Genomic DNA, 14,194 nt, shown 5'->3' on the forward strand with positions numbered 1-14,194 from the left:
GCCCTTCTCCCATGAACAACAATGGCTCAGAATAATGGATTCAGCTGACCATGGACTACACCTCTGAAACCATGAGCCAAAATAAATTTTTCCTCCTCTAAGTAGCTTTTGACAGGTATTTTGGTCACAGTGATGCAAAGTTCACTAACACAGTTACCATTTCATTTTTTTCTTTGTTGTGCAGAGGCTTTAAATTTTGATGTAATACCACTTGTCTATTTTTACTTTTGCTGTGTGTACCTTTTGAATATTTTCATTCCCCATGTTTTCTTCTAGGTTTTTTTTATGTTATCCAGCTAGAGTCATCACATGTCCTAGTTTCATTTCTTTATCTTTCATCTTTTTTTCCCCCGGCACTGGGGATTGAACACAAGGCACTGAGCCACATGCCAAAAACTTTTTATTTATTTATTTTTGAAACAGAATCTTGCTAAGTTGCTTAGGGCCTTGCTAAGTTGCTGAAGCTGGCCTTAACCTATGATCCTCCTGCTTCAGCCTCCCAAATTGCTGGGATAACAGGCATGTGTAGACACTTATTTCAAAAAAATATTATAAAATCACAGTAACCAAACAGGAAGGTACTCATCTGAAAATGGATATATGGACCAATAGAACATATTTAATACCCCAGAAATCAACCCAAACATATATGGTCAACTTAACTTTGAAAAGAGTGTTAAGAATTCACAAAGGGTCTCTACAACAAAATGTGTTGGGTGAACTGAGTATTCCACTTGCAAAAATAAAAAATAAAAAATAAATAACACTGGACCCTTACCTCTGACCATACATAAAAAAGAACTCAGAATGGATTCAAAATGGACATAAATTCCAAAACTCTACATAACCTCTTTAATGTTCCTTTTTAGATATAATTTTCATCATTAGAAAAATGCAAGTAACAAATATGGCTCAAAAAAGTTATATGAAAATTTAAATGATAAAGAATTTATTAAGGGACTTAAATTCAGTTGATATTAATAAATGATCCCTATTATCATTTTATCTGAGTTGCATTTAAGATCATAATCCCAGAATATAAGTTTTATATGAGATACTCATGTGAAATTTTATTCAAACCTGAAGACAAATGTGTAGAGAGGAGAAAAATAATAATTCCATTTCCTTGCTCTTATTATCCACAGTTAAGTAACTATTTGACATCAGGCATAATAATAAAATCATGGTATTAAAAGAATATTTGAGGGCTGGGGTTGTGGCTCAGTGGTCGTACACTTGCCTAGCATGTGTGAGGCCCTGGGTTCGATCCTTAGCACCACATAAAAAATAAATAAATAAAGCTATTGTGTCCATCTACAACTAAAACAAAAATATTTTTTAAAAAAAGAATATTGGAAATGAGCCTCAAAAAACAACTTAATTCATTTTCCAAGGTCACATAATGAGTTAGAATTAAAAATAGATCTAGAACTCATACTTTACATATCCCAAAAGTATACTATGCATTTAAAAAGACAATATAAAATAATTTATGTAAAACATTTTCAAATAGTCTTTGAATTAATTATTAGTATTGTAGGTTATGTCCTCAATTTGTATGTCATCAAGTTTCCCCACTTTTATTATTGATCTCTTTTTCTTTAATATTTATAAACATATGTAAAACTGTCAAATGTTGTTCACATATACATTTGCAAAGTCTAATTAATATTTAATAGTTCATTATCAAATTTTACCATACCTTTTAAAGCAAATCCAGTGTACATTTAGAAATATCATATAATATTAGTGAGTTTTATAAAGACAAACATTTCACGCTGCAGGATGGATGAAATTTAAAGACATTATGCCAAGTGAAATAAGCGAGTCATCAAAGGATAAATAACTTTATGTTTTCTTTTATATGAGGTCCCCAAAGAGTCATAACCTTAGAGAACCAAAGTGGAATGCTAGTTAGGAAAGGCTGCATAAGGGGGAGAGGGGATTGTTGTTTAATGGGTATACCGGTTCAGTTTGGGGAGATGAAAAAAATTGTTTTCAAGATTGTTGGTGGTGATGATTGCAAAACACTGTGAATTCAATTGGTACCCAGGACTATAAACTGAAAAGTAGTTAAAATGATAAGTTTTATGTTATATATTTATTGTACCATAATTTTAAAAAGTTAAGAATTCAGAAACATATTAGTAAAACTTCAAACAACAACAGATGCAATTCTGTGCTAAAAACAGAGGCAATTTTGTAACTGAATAAGCTAAGCATATGGGACATGATCTGAGGTATGGGTATGCTTATGTGTGTAGGGTATGAGACTGGTGGGCAATATGCTGTCTAGCACAGAGCAGGTACTCAATAAAAGACAGTTGTAGAAATCATATCAAAGCTCAAATTTATAAGCATCTAGAATAATCTAGCCTGAGTAAGACTGTTCCACCCTCCTCCTAGAGTTTCTTTTCAACTATATTTTCCAAACTCCTAATCTTATGATTAAAAAAAATCAAATTGTAAGTCGTAGTTAAATTTTAAACTGCCTCCAATATTCCATTTATGGATGAGAACTACAAGAACACACGTATGAACTGGTTAGAAGAGAAATAAACCAAGATTGGACTCTTTGACTATTTACTTTAAAGAAAGATTTTTTTTAAAAAATTTCCCAAACTCTAAAAAAGAGAGGGGATATATTCTTAATAGAAAGAGATAAAAAGGGATTTAAAACGCCTCCTTAACCTTCTGGCAAATAGACTCTATCCACATGAGGTTTTCAGGAGCTTGATCATCAGAGTTGATGGAAACTCAAAGAAAAATCACATATCCACAGACATTCAATTTGGGAATGACCTCTGAGGTCATGCCGTCTTTTATTTATCTGTTAGAAGGCTGTGCTTTATTCACTTTATGATACATTCACTCATCTGGCTGTAAATGTCAGAGAGTGTGAATCAGCAGGCAATATGGACATCATAAAAGGCAATCATAAAAGTTTTATCTGTGAATATTCCACCAATGGGCCTGCTAATCATACACTAACTTTGGAGAAGTCAGGGATAGTGTCCACAGAGATATCTTCATAGACAGAGGCAATCTTTCAAATCTGATCAAACAAGAAATTAGACTGAGAATACTCAGTAAGTATTCTCAAGGTCCAAGTGTGGCTAATGTAATTAAAGATGATTTATAAATGTTTAAAATTTACATATGTAGAGACATGCAAATGTTATGTATATTTACATCTATATTATATTTAATTACATCATATATATATTTATATATAGCATTTCGGTCTCTACCCCAAACTTTCTGTCAAGGTTATGTTTATATATGCCAATGACTTTCTCAAAAATAAGACTATAATTTTTCCATAAGATGACCCATCCACTGCCTTTTTTCCAAGAAATCCTCTTCATTCTCATGAGCTACTCACATATACTTTGTGTTTAAATAAGACTGGATCTTGAAATCAACTCTCTTAACAGCACCCCACTTAATCTCCCTTGGTGTCACCAACTATTTCCTTCTAATCTACAAACAAATGAGATGAAAATATAGCTTGTCAATACACTTTAAAAGAAAAGCAAACATCACTTTTTTCAGGAATATATTTATGATATGCTATGATTTATAGCTTCTTATCAAATTGGCTGAAAATGGCCATTATTTCTTCAATTTCATATTTCTTCACCATCACTGCATGCTGAGACTCTGCATGCTAAGTGAATTGAGCCAATCCCCAAAAACCAAAGGAGGGATTTTTTTTTCTCTGATATGTGGATGATGATTCATAATGGGGACGGGGGCATGGGAGGAATGGAGGAACTCTAGATAGGGCAAATGAGAGGGAGAGGAGAGGAGAGTACATGGGGGTAGGAAAGATGGAGGAACAAAATAGACATCATTAACCTAAGTACATGTGTGAAAACATGAATGGTGTGACTCAATGTACAATCAGAGGCAGAAAAAATGTTGCTGTATATGTGTACCACATATTGAAATGCATTCTACTGTCATGTAACAAATTAGAATAAATAAATAAATTTTTAAAATTAAAAATATAAAAAGACTGAGACCCTGTTCATTTTTCCTGTTCTTTCTCTCCTGTACTCACTTGAATGTTTTGTATGCTATGTTTTCAAATCCCCTCAAATAGTTTCCTATTGTTTCTATAAAACTTAGTACAAAATTAATCACTTAAAAGACAACACATTTATTTTCTTACAGTTCTGAATATCAGAAGTTCAAATGGATCCCTCCACATAAAGTCCAGGTGTGGGCTAGAGCTGCACTCTTTTTTGGGATTGAGGAGGGAATCCATGTTCTTGACTTTTCCAGATGCAAGAAGATGCCTGAGTCCTTTGGCATATGGTCTCTGCCCATCCTCTAATCTAGCAGTAGCACCTCAAATCTTTCCAGGTTGCCTTCATTTGGTTTCTGACACTGAGGTTGATTTTTTTCATGTAAGCATCTTTTTGTTTACAATTGGCCTACCTCAATTATGCAGGATCTATTTTTATTTCATTTTATAAGTAAACTCAATTAAACCTTGAACCATCTTTGTTATGTATTATAAGGTATTTGCAAATTCCAGGGATTTGGATAATGAGCATAGTACTGGATTATTGCAGGCATTATTCTATCAGATTTACTGACCTTTTTTTCCTAGTGTATAGTTGGCTTATATCAAATTAACTTACCTTTTAGACACTGCATTTTCTACATTTAGAAGTATATTTTAACATTCTCAATTTTTTCCTAATTTATGCCCACATTTCCCATACATCTCTGAGCATTTTTATAAAAATGTTTGCAAGTCATTTTCTTTTAATATTATCATTCCTACTAATTTTGTTTTTCTGTTGATTTTTTTTTCCTAGTGATAAGTTGTCCTGCTTCTTTACACCTTTAGTGATTTTGGACTAAATATTGAACGTAGTTAATGGAATGTTGAATTTTGATATATTTCTTTAATAATAGTGACACTTTTTCAGTCTGAAGTTAAGTAATGTGCAGATTAGGTAAATCTTTTCAATGTTTGTTTTAAAGAGGTATGATGTTAGAACCAGAGATCTTTCATTCTGGAGATATTTTAAATTAATAATTATGGCTTTGCCTTCCCTGAATCATCACTGAAGGTCTTATGATGGGTGATTGGAAATGAAACATCTATAAACTTTGCTTCATATCTGGGAATTTTTCACCTTCAGATCTCCATGTGTTTTATTGAACTGTCTGTGGAGTTTTACTTTTTGCATGTACAGAATAGCATTCAGCAACAGATTCAACTGAGGATCAAAGAAAGATACACAGTGCAGGTTTTTTTTTTTTTTTTGAGTGGTTCCATCCCTGACACATTGGCCTGCTTCTGCCTCCCCATGCGCCTCCAATCTTCTCTTTATCTTGGTGAAGCCACTATGTTTCCATGGTCTGTGATTCACAAAACAACTTGAATTAGAGTTGATCATGTGAGCTCACCACACTTTCTCTTCCTTCTCTTAGAGATCACAAATCTTGTGACATCTACTATTAAATATCTGAGGGAAAAATTTCATATATATCCCCTTATGGTTTCATGATTGTCTGGAAAAGAAATCTAAAGCTGGCATCCCTTACTCTATTGTGGTGCATATTTTTTTCTAAGTTTTAGCTGTTGATGTTTTATTCTATTAATATTTTTAGCTTATTATAATATTTATTCTTACGAGAACTGATCGAATGTACTTCTTAAATATTGTGTCCCTAGATTCCTTGGCTGGAATAAAATTAGATTTTACTTTTCATTTTATTTCTATCCAAAATTTTAAATTTAGTATATATTTTATTTGTCAATATCCATATCACAAACACAATATATTTTCTATAAGCAGGAAGAGATTATGGTGAAGTTATCTTGTCATCTTGAAAGTAATGATACAAAAAGAACTAATACATATATTTGCATGATTTCTTAGCTAGGGTTTCAACATTTTTTAAAATCTGGCACAGGATCTATTGTAACAAAAAGCTGATTAATTATTGGTTCCAGAAGACCATAAGATATTAAACTCATATTAGTCTTTGAGTCACTTTTGAGTAGTCTTAATAATACAATGAATAAAATTTGCATTGTAGGTTTAGATTATCTATAATAACATTGTTAAGAAATGTGTCCTCCGAGAACTAAAAAATAAATTAAAAAAAAAAGAAATCAGCCTTTAATATTCCCAAGCATATCAAAAAATGAAGCTTATTTTTTTTAAGTGGCAAATGCTCATTGACTTTTATATAAATGAAGCATTTTCTCTATGAATAATTATATATATGTGTGTATATAGTATATATTATAGAAATCAATTTGATAAAAAAATTCTATTAGAAGCTATTAAAGGTAAATTGTTCATCTCTAGATCATAAATTTACCTTCACAAATGACCATTTTATGCTTTATTCAATATTTGTACAATGTAGAAACTTATCAAAAATAACATTAATTGAATTGAAATTCTAGAAGATTAAACTTTGACTATTTATTCTAGCCTCTTGACAATTATGGAAATGTTTATATGTCTAAAATATGATAAAATAATTTTCTACATATAAGATAGGGATTAAAAATTCTTTAGAACTTCATATTCAAATCTTTGATGATCTCATGAAAATTCTCAATTCTTTGGAGAAAATAAGCACGTAGACTCATAATTTCCTGAAATACCAGGGAATTCCAAGTGGACTGCTATTTATTCATTCAAGAAGCTCTGTAAATAAGAGGGCTGATCATGTTAACATTTGTTAAATAAAAGGAGCCAGAGACACAAGTAACACTTCTGTTCTTATTGAAATCTTTGTATGGGTAATTGAATATGTATTTGTCTTTATCTGGTTTTGTGACAGCAGTATGTATAATTTTAAAATAATAATAAATTATAAGTGTGTGGGCTTGTGACTTATTTCCTCTCATTAACATAGTCCATTTAATAAATATTTATTGTAGATCCATTATATGACAGACACTGCAGTAGTTATTAGAGATATTCCCATGAACTAAATATAATTAGTTTCACTTTTATGATTCTTAAAGTCCAGTGTGGGAAAATAACTAATGAACAGGTTGTTGTGTGCATTTTTTACTATAATAACTAAAAATAAAATATAGCAATGTGACATAAGAATGATTTTGGATATCAGAAGTTCATAAATAATGATAATCAAAACTTAAGAACACAGGCAACAGAAAATCCACAGGACCCATGTTTTAGTAAGTCTACCCCTCTCAGTGCCAACATTGAGCATGGGAGCTGTCACATTTTTCAAATTAGATCAGAGATTGAGGCAAAAACAGATTGTAGAGCAGCATATGACAGAATAAAACATTTAGTGTGTTCAGAATCAGACAGACACAAAGAGAATGGACCCATTGGCAGTGGAAGCTGAAACTGTAAGCTCCAATAATGAAATCAGTGATAATGAGTCATGTCTGAGCTCAAGTGAAGAGATATCAGATGAGAATAAGTATAGACCAGAAATAAGAAGTATTGACCCTGTAAAGGAGAAGCCATACAACAACAAGATTAATAGGGTGACAACCAAATGCTTGGATTTACCTCATATTCAACTGGACAAGTGGAAGGCAACCCATGAACAAGACATTATGGAAAGAAAGAAAAAAGTGTTTAAAATCTCCCAAATTTTTGTAATGCTAAAAGCAGAAGGATTTCTAATATTGATGGAATAAGGATATGAGTGTTGATATGGAGGATGTTTTATACTCAGAAAGGTAACCACTACTAATACATAAAATATTGGATATTTTCATGGCTTATTAAAACACAGGGACAAAAACTCAGATCTGCATCCTGAGACTACACATATTCATTGGCATGTGGTTAAAGGAAAGATAAAGTATATTTATCAAGCTCACGCTCTGAATAATTGAGTAAGAGTAAAGACACAACACCCAGAATGCCTAAGTTCAGACCTCAGATTTTCCATTTCTCATCTCTGTGACCTGAGTGCTTTATTTGCTCTTTCTATTCCACTATTTGTTCTCAATAACATTGGAGTAATAGTATGTTCTGTATTGGCCTCTTTCAAATTTTCAATGTGCTTAAAGTGCTGTCTAGCATACTGTAAGTGCTCCATAAGTGTAATCATGGTTGTTATTATTGCTATTTTTGTGGTTATTGGGAATAGTGCCTTATGTCTGTTTAAATAATGAGCATAGGGAGGTTCAGGAAAGTTGAGGTGAACTTCTAAGGCTGCACTGTGCCTGGTGCCAAGAGGAATAAGAATCAACTTCAGGTCTTCAAGTCCTTCTCAATGTGGTCTTTCCAGGATCCCTTGATGTTGCTAAGAGAAGTGACTCACAATGTGGATGTAGCAACAAGCTGAGATAAAAATTTTTATTCTAATAAAAGTGCCAAATGTTGATTGAGAAGCACTTCTATATAGAACAACCAGATGTAAAAATAGGTGAAAATATACATATAAATATAGTCTAAATTCAGTTATAATAATGGTTCTTGGAACCTTTGTGGGAGAAGCATAAAGAAGTAATTAAAATGTGATCCTTACAGATTAAATTTTAAAGCAAAGTTGTAGTGTACTGTGATGATGAAGAAAGGTGCTCTTTTCCAAAAGACATCGCTGTGTTGAATTCATTGTATTCCAGAGTCTGGGTACATCCCCTTCAGAGCTCAGAAATCAGAATGATAGCATCTGAAGAGTAAACATAATTCTCATGCCTGGAACAAACAGTAACCAAGACTTGGAGACATGGAATCAAGCCCAAACATTCAGGGAAACTACATTGAAACATCAAATATAATGGCCAAAAACTGTTCCTTCATTCCTTGGCAAATGAGGGAGAAAATGTTACTTTTGCAAATTGTACTTTACAATTGAGAATGTCTAATATATTGAGTGTACAAAATAATGTACTTTATTTTGACATTTCCATACATGCATCTACTGTGTCCTACTTTTCAGTGAAAGAAGGTATTTTCAAGTTTTACTCAAAGAATTTGTGTAACTACAAGCCTTTCTATTTTAGCCTTTTGAAAATCTTTAAACAGGAGATTACATAAAAAATCTCTTTGCAAGAATAGTGGGAGGTAATTTTTATGTGTCTCTTTAAAAACTCAACATGATATGCTAATCTGAGAAATTATTAAAATATTGCAGAGATAAACAAGGGAGATTTTGCCCTTATGAAAAATTTAAATATAGAACAAATTAACAAGTTCTGAAATGAGGACTGCCAGGAATCACATTCCTCTAATGACATTTGATTGTGAGTTTAGTATAAAAGGAATTCACAGCACAAGACCATATAAGAGAAATTAATTTTGCATTAAATTCTAATGACCCCATTTGTTAAACGTAGAACTCCTTTTGAAAATCTGTAATGATTTCATAATCAAAGGCCGAATGTCAAACTGTTAGAATGTCAGAAAGCAACTGAGATATTATTATATCCATGCTTCACTTTCACCAAAGATCATTAACCACACAAAACTTCCACAGATTGAACGAGAGTATTTCAGGAAGAATTACTTTGCTATGCAGGGAACAGTGGTGAGGAGAAAATATATGGTGCTATTCTGCTCTAAACAACTAGCAGTGTATCTGTTGAGCAAAATAAATTTGAATATATTGCCTCATTACTATATGTTGCACATAAGAGAGTTTCAATGAAGAGATGTAGCAGATAATTTTTCCTTAAGATACGAGATGGAAAAATGGCTTGAAATAGTTTCTATTTAATACAGGTAGCATGAAAACTTAAGGTCTGAATATGAAATTCTGAATTCTTGAAATATTTTGTCCTTAAATTTCATATCTTATAGAAACTAGATTCAGAAGAAAATTCATAGGATATTTAAGCATCAAAGTGTCTTAAAATGCCAATCTTCATGCTGATCTTTATTCTTAATGTTACAATGTGGTTTTAATAAGTTATTCAAATACAACTTTTTCAAAGTCGTTTACCAAATTCCTTGAAATTTCTTTATCCATAGATAAAAATGGAAAAAGGAGATGCTGTTTCAAGCTTCCCCAGCTACTGCTTTTGTAGTATTCCTCATTGATTAAATTAAAACAACTCATTCCTTCTTTTGCTAGTAATTTGCTAGTTCTCAATTATCTGCAAATAAAATACTTTATAACTAAGATATGGGCTGAAATACCCAAATACTCTGTTAAAATTACCTGCTAGTAAAATTGAAATCACTATGAAAATGACATTCATTTTTTTTTTTCAGATATATCAGAGAGTTCACATACTAATTCTTAAAAGAACGCAGTCAAGAAGTAAATCTTTACCACCCAGTCCTACAAATTCTTTCTTTTTCTTCCTGCTTCTGATTTACAGGGTTTTCTGCACCTGGATAGATTTATTAGTTTAATGAGACTTTTTGTTTAATATATTACAGGAGGCTTTTAAACCAAGGAGATGAGATTGAAAAGTGGCTTAGTTAAGGAAAAAAAGAAAAGAAAACTGTTAGTTCAAAGAATAGCCATTCAAAGTCATACACATATTCGCAGACATGCCATGCCTGCTTCCTTTCCATGTAATTCACACACTAGTACATTTAACAACAGTCCACATCAGAGCTCTGCATCACCTTTCTAGCGTAACCCATAATGAATTCGAATACCTTTTCTTGAGTTGAAAATTAAAGGACATTTGAGAAGCAATGTGGATGCAAAATATTTTGAAGATTATAATAATCCTTCTAAAGTTTTGCCTTGAACTTGTATAAAAAATTATTTTAATGAGTTCACTTTATTATCCTTCTATACATATATAGAGCTCTCCACTATATTTAAAATTTTTAATTTAATTACACAATTACAATAACAATCACGGATTATGTACCATCTTTGGGAACAGGGAGTTAGGGCTGGGGGATGAAATGCACCAAGAGGGTAGAGAGAGACTTAATAACTTTAAAAGTTCAATGAGTTATGGACATTGGCCACAGTGGTTTAAAAATGGGAGACAGTTTAAGAGCTAATCCAGTATTTCAATTAAATAGTAATTTTAAGAGAATCCACTAAACTTTTAAATTTTCAAAGTCAAGTAATAAATTATATGTCAACAATTGAAGAGGTATACAGAAGTAAGACATATATGGTATAAATGTGGTATTTAATCTTGAGTCAATACAACCAAACTGATTTGCTTTTCAAAATATTTGAACCAACTAGAGTAACAACATGTTGGGTAACCTATAATGCATTTATAATATCAATTATTAATATTAACAATTTATGCTTTTAATCAGTATTTTAGAGAAAAATCACATTTAACTTTAAGAAAAGTTTTTGTTACCAGATACTTTGTGTTCTCATATTTTATTTGTGTAAAGAATGAATTATTAAATAAGGAATAAATCCCAAAAGTAATGAATAAGAAAAGAAATGAGTCATTGACTTATCATCTTCTTATTAGACAATTCCCAGTAGACAAAGAAAACTGCATTTCTATAGACATAGAACACAAAATCATTAGTTCTTATGATTAATAATACATACTAAATAAGTATATTTATGTGTTCACATATGCTCATGATAAGTAGGCAGTGCCATGGTAAATGGAACATGAGGGTCATTGATGTAGAGAAGAATTGTTTTCACCATTTTTCTTTATATGTCCTTTTAAAAAATTAGAATATTGGGGACAAAATCATGAGAAGCAGTTTGTTATCCAGTGGTGTGGAAGCAAACTTTTCAGAATCTACATGGATGCTGGTGGATAGAGAGTCTGGATGGTTGGAAGAGAGTGGAGTGACCCTACTGCACCTTTTCAGCTGAGGAAGCCTGCATCTCCTTGTTCATAGAGTAGATTTCCACATAAGGCATCCTGTAGGGAGGGCAAGAAAGGAAGGGAGGAAGGGAGGAAAGAGTCATATTTAAACTTCTAGGATCATCCCCTTTCTTTTACATGTAGGAAAATTAAAGGCTAGGATTTTTAAAGATTTTTTAAAATACAGATACTCATAGAGACTCAGGTATTACTGCATTCACATAATTTCAAATGTACTCTTTCTCTCTCTGAAGATAAAATTGAAAAATCATTTTGAAAAACAATTACAGAAGATTGCTTTGTGTGTGAGGTACTTACCGATTATCCTCCAAAGCTAAGGAACATTCACTGAAGTGTCATCTCTGAATGTTTTCAAATGGCTTCCGGGGATCACTTGTTATGAGATGTTAAGGCCAGATCTGAGCTGGGTCTGAATGTGGTGTGCTGTCATAAATTAACAATGTCTGCTGTTGTTTTAGGAATGAATACACACAACCCTGGAGGCTTAGACCTCACCTGTTTGTTTAGTGCTGATGTAACAAATAACCCAATGTTTAAAGTTTTAGTGACTTAAAACAATATCCATTTGTCTCATACTTTTGCAGGGCAGATGCTGAGGAGTGGCATAACTGGCGCCTTGATTTAGAGCATTTTAGCAGGCTGAAATCAAGGCATAAGGAAGGCTGCATTCCTGTGAAATAGTTGACAGAACTCAGTTCCAGGCAGAGATCTGTTTCCTTCTGGCTGGTATCAAGGGGCTCTCAGCTCTGGCAGCCTGCCTTCCTTACCATATTTCCCCCCGCATTTTCAAACCAGCATAGTGCACCGATTCCTTCTCACACTCTGAATCTCTGACTTCTCTTTTTGTTTCATGTCGTCTGCCTCTAGAAAGAGAATGACATCTGTTCTTATAATAAAATCATGTGACTAGATTGAAGCTACCTAGAACATCCAGAATAATCTATCTTTTTAAAGTCAGTAGCCTGACACACATCTGCAAAGTCCCCTTTGCAGATAACAAAACACACACGTTTTATGAAGATTAGGCTGTGAATCCCTTTGGGAGGCCCTTCTGCTTAACACAATGGTAAGAGTCCTAGTGAACCACATAGTTGTTCAAAAATTAAACCACATATTTTTTTCCAATTCTGCTTATTTATCAAAAGTGTTTATAAATTTCCCAGTAAAGAAAGCACTTTTTAACCCATAAACCTCCATAGTAGAGCATCTCAAAGCATACATTTGAAGAAATAAGATCAAATTATCTGAATCTAGTATCCTAGGCATGAGGGCAAGTTTATAATATGTTACATTCCATAGTAACAACTATGTTGAACAAAACAATAAACTCATAACATATACAAATCAAATCTAAATTCTCTCTACTGGGTCAGCTGACAGACTATATTATAATTTAGAGAAAGTAAGGGAATAAATACAGATAACAGTAGCTGTTTCAGAAATGAAGGTAGAAAACATGTCAACATCTTTGAATTTCTATATTAAATATTATACATTTGGGTTTCAAGAATGAATTTATTATGAGAGACATAGTATTTGCATAAGTAGAAAATAACTAGGATTCTAGAAATATGTAAATTTAGTATCTATAAACTTAATGTGAAATTATAAAATGATGCTATTTCTCTCACTTCCTACTCCATAAAGACAATGAAATTGTCAGCTTGTATTAATAGAGGTAGATTATCTAGAGTATGTGAAGAGAAAATCCCCACTCTCAATCCTTCTTTGGTCACATTTTATCTACAATGTTGTACTCAGTTCTAGAAACCATACTTTCATGGTAATAATTAGGGTGTATTCTGTAATAAACACTCAATGTTGTGCTAAATATTATGGGAGACTAAATACTATGACAATTATAGAATAGTACAGGTAACTGGAGAAGAGCAAGGGTACAGAAGAGGTTCTACTTGTTATTATCTGAAACACATTGCTGAAAGAGAAAGAGATTGCCTTTTTTTTTCTATGTTATTTTAAAGGGAAGATTCTTTACTAAATAGGTGAAAGTAACAGAGAAGCAGAACTTTGCCTTTTTTAAAATTTGTTTTAGATACACATGTCAGTAGAATGATCTTGACATAACATACATTTGAATCAGATGGGGTATAAAGAACTTTGCCTTAATGTAAGAAAGGACTTTGTTTTTGTATGTGCTGTTGGACACTCTAAAAGCTTTCTTTTAGTAGCTGGAGAAATTTGAATGGGTTGGGGTCAGTCCTAGAAGATAACACTATAGTGTATCAGTGTCTCTCAAAGACAAATGCACATGTCAAAAATCATGGGATCTCATTAGAGGGTGGTCTCAAAATAATAATAATAATAATAATAATAATAATAATAATAATAATAATTATTATTATTATTATTATTATTATTATTTTCTTTTCTCCTCCTCCTCCTCCTCTTCCTCCTCCTCCTCCTTCTTTTTGG

General features: G+C 32.3%; 1 pseudogene; it reads left to right on the top strand.

Moving 5' to 3' along the window:
* The first annotated feature begins 7,339 nt into the window (after positions 1-7,339).
* Positions 7,340-14,194, top strand: part of LOC107158455 — a 46,028-nt pseudogene continuing 39,173 nt past the window's right edge.

This window comes from Marmota marmota, unplaced genomic scaffold, assembly GCF_001458135.2.
Source record: "Marmota marmota marmota unplaced genomic scaffold, marMar, whole genome shotgun sequence".
Taxonomy (NCBI): domain Eukaryota; kingdom Metazoa; phylum Chordata; class Mammalia; order Rodentia; family Sciuridae; genus Marmota; species Marmota marmota.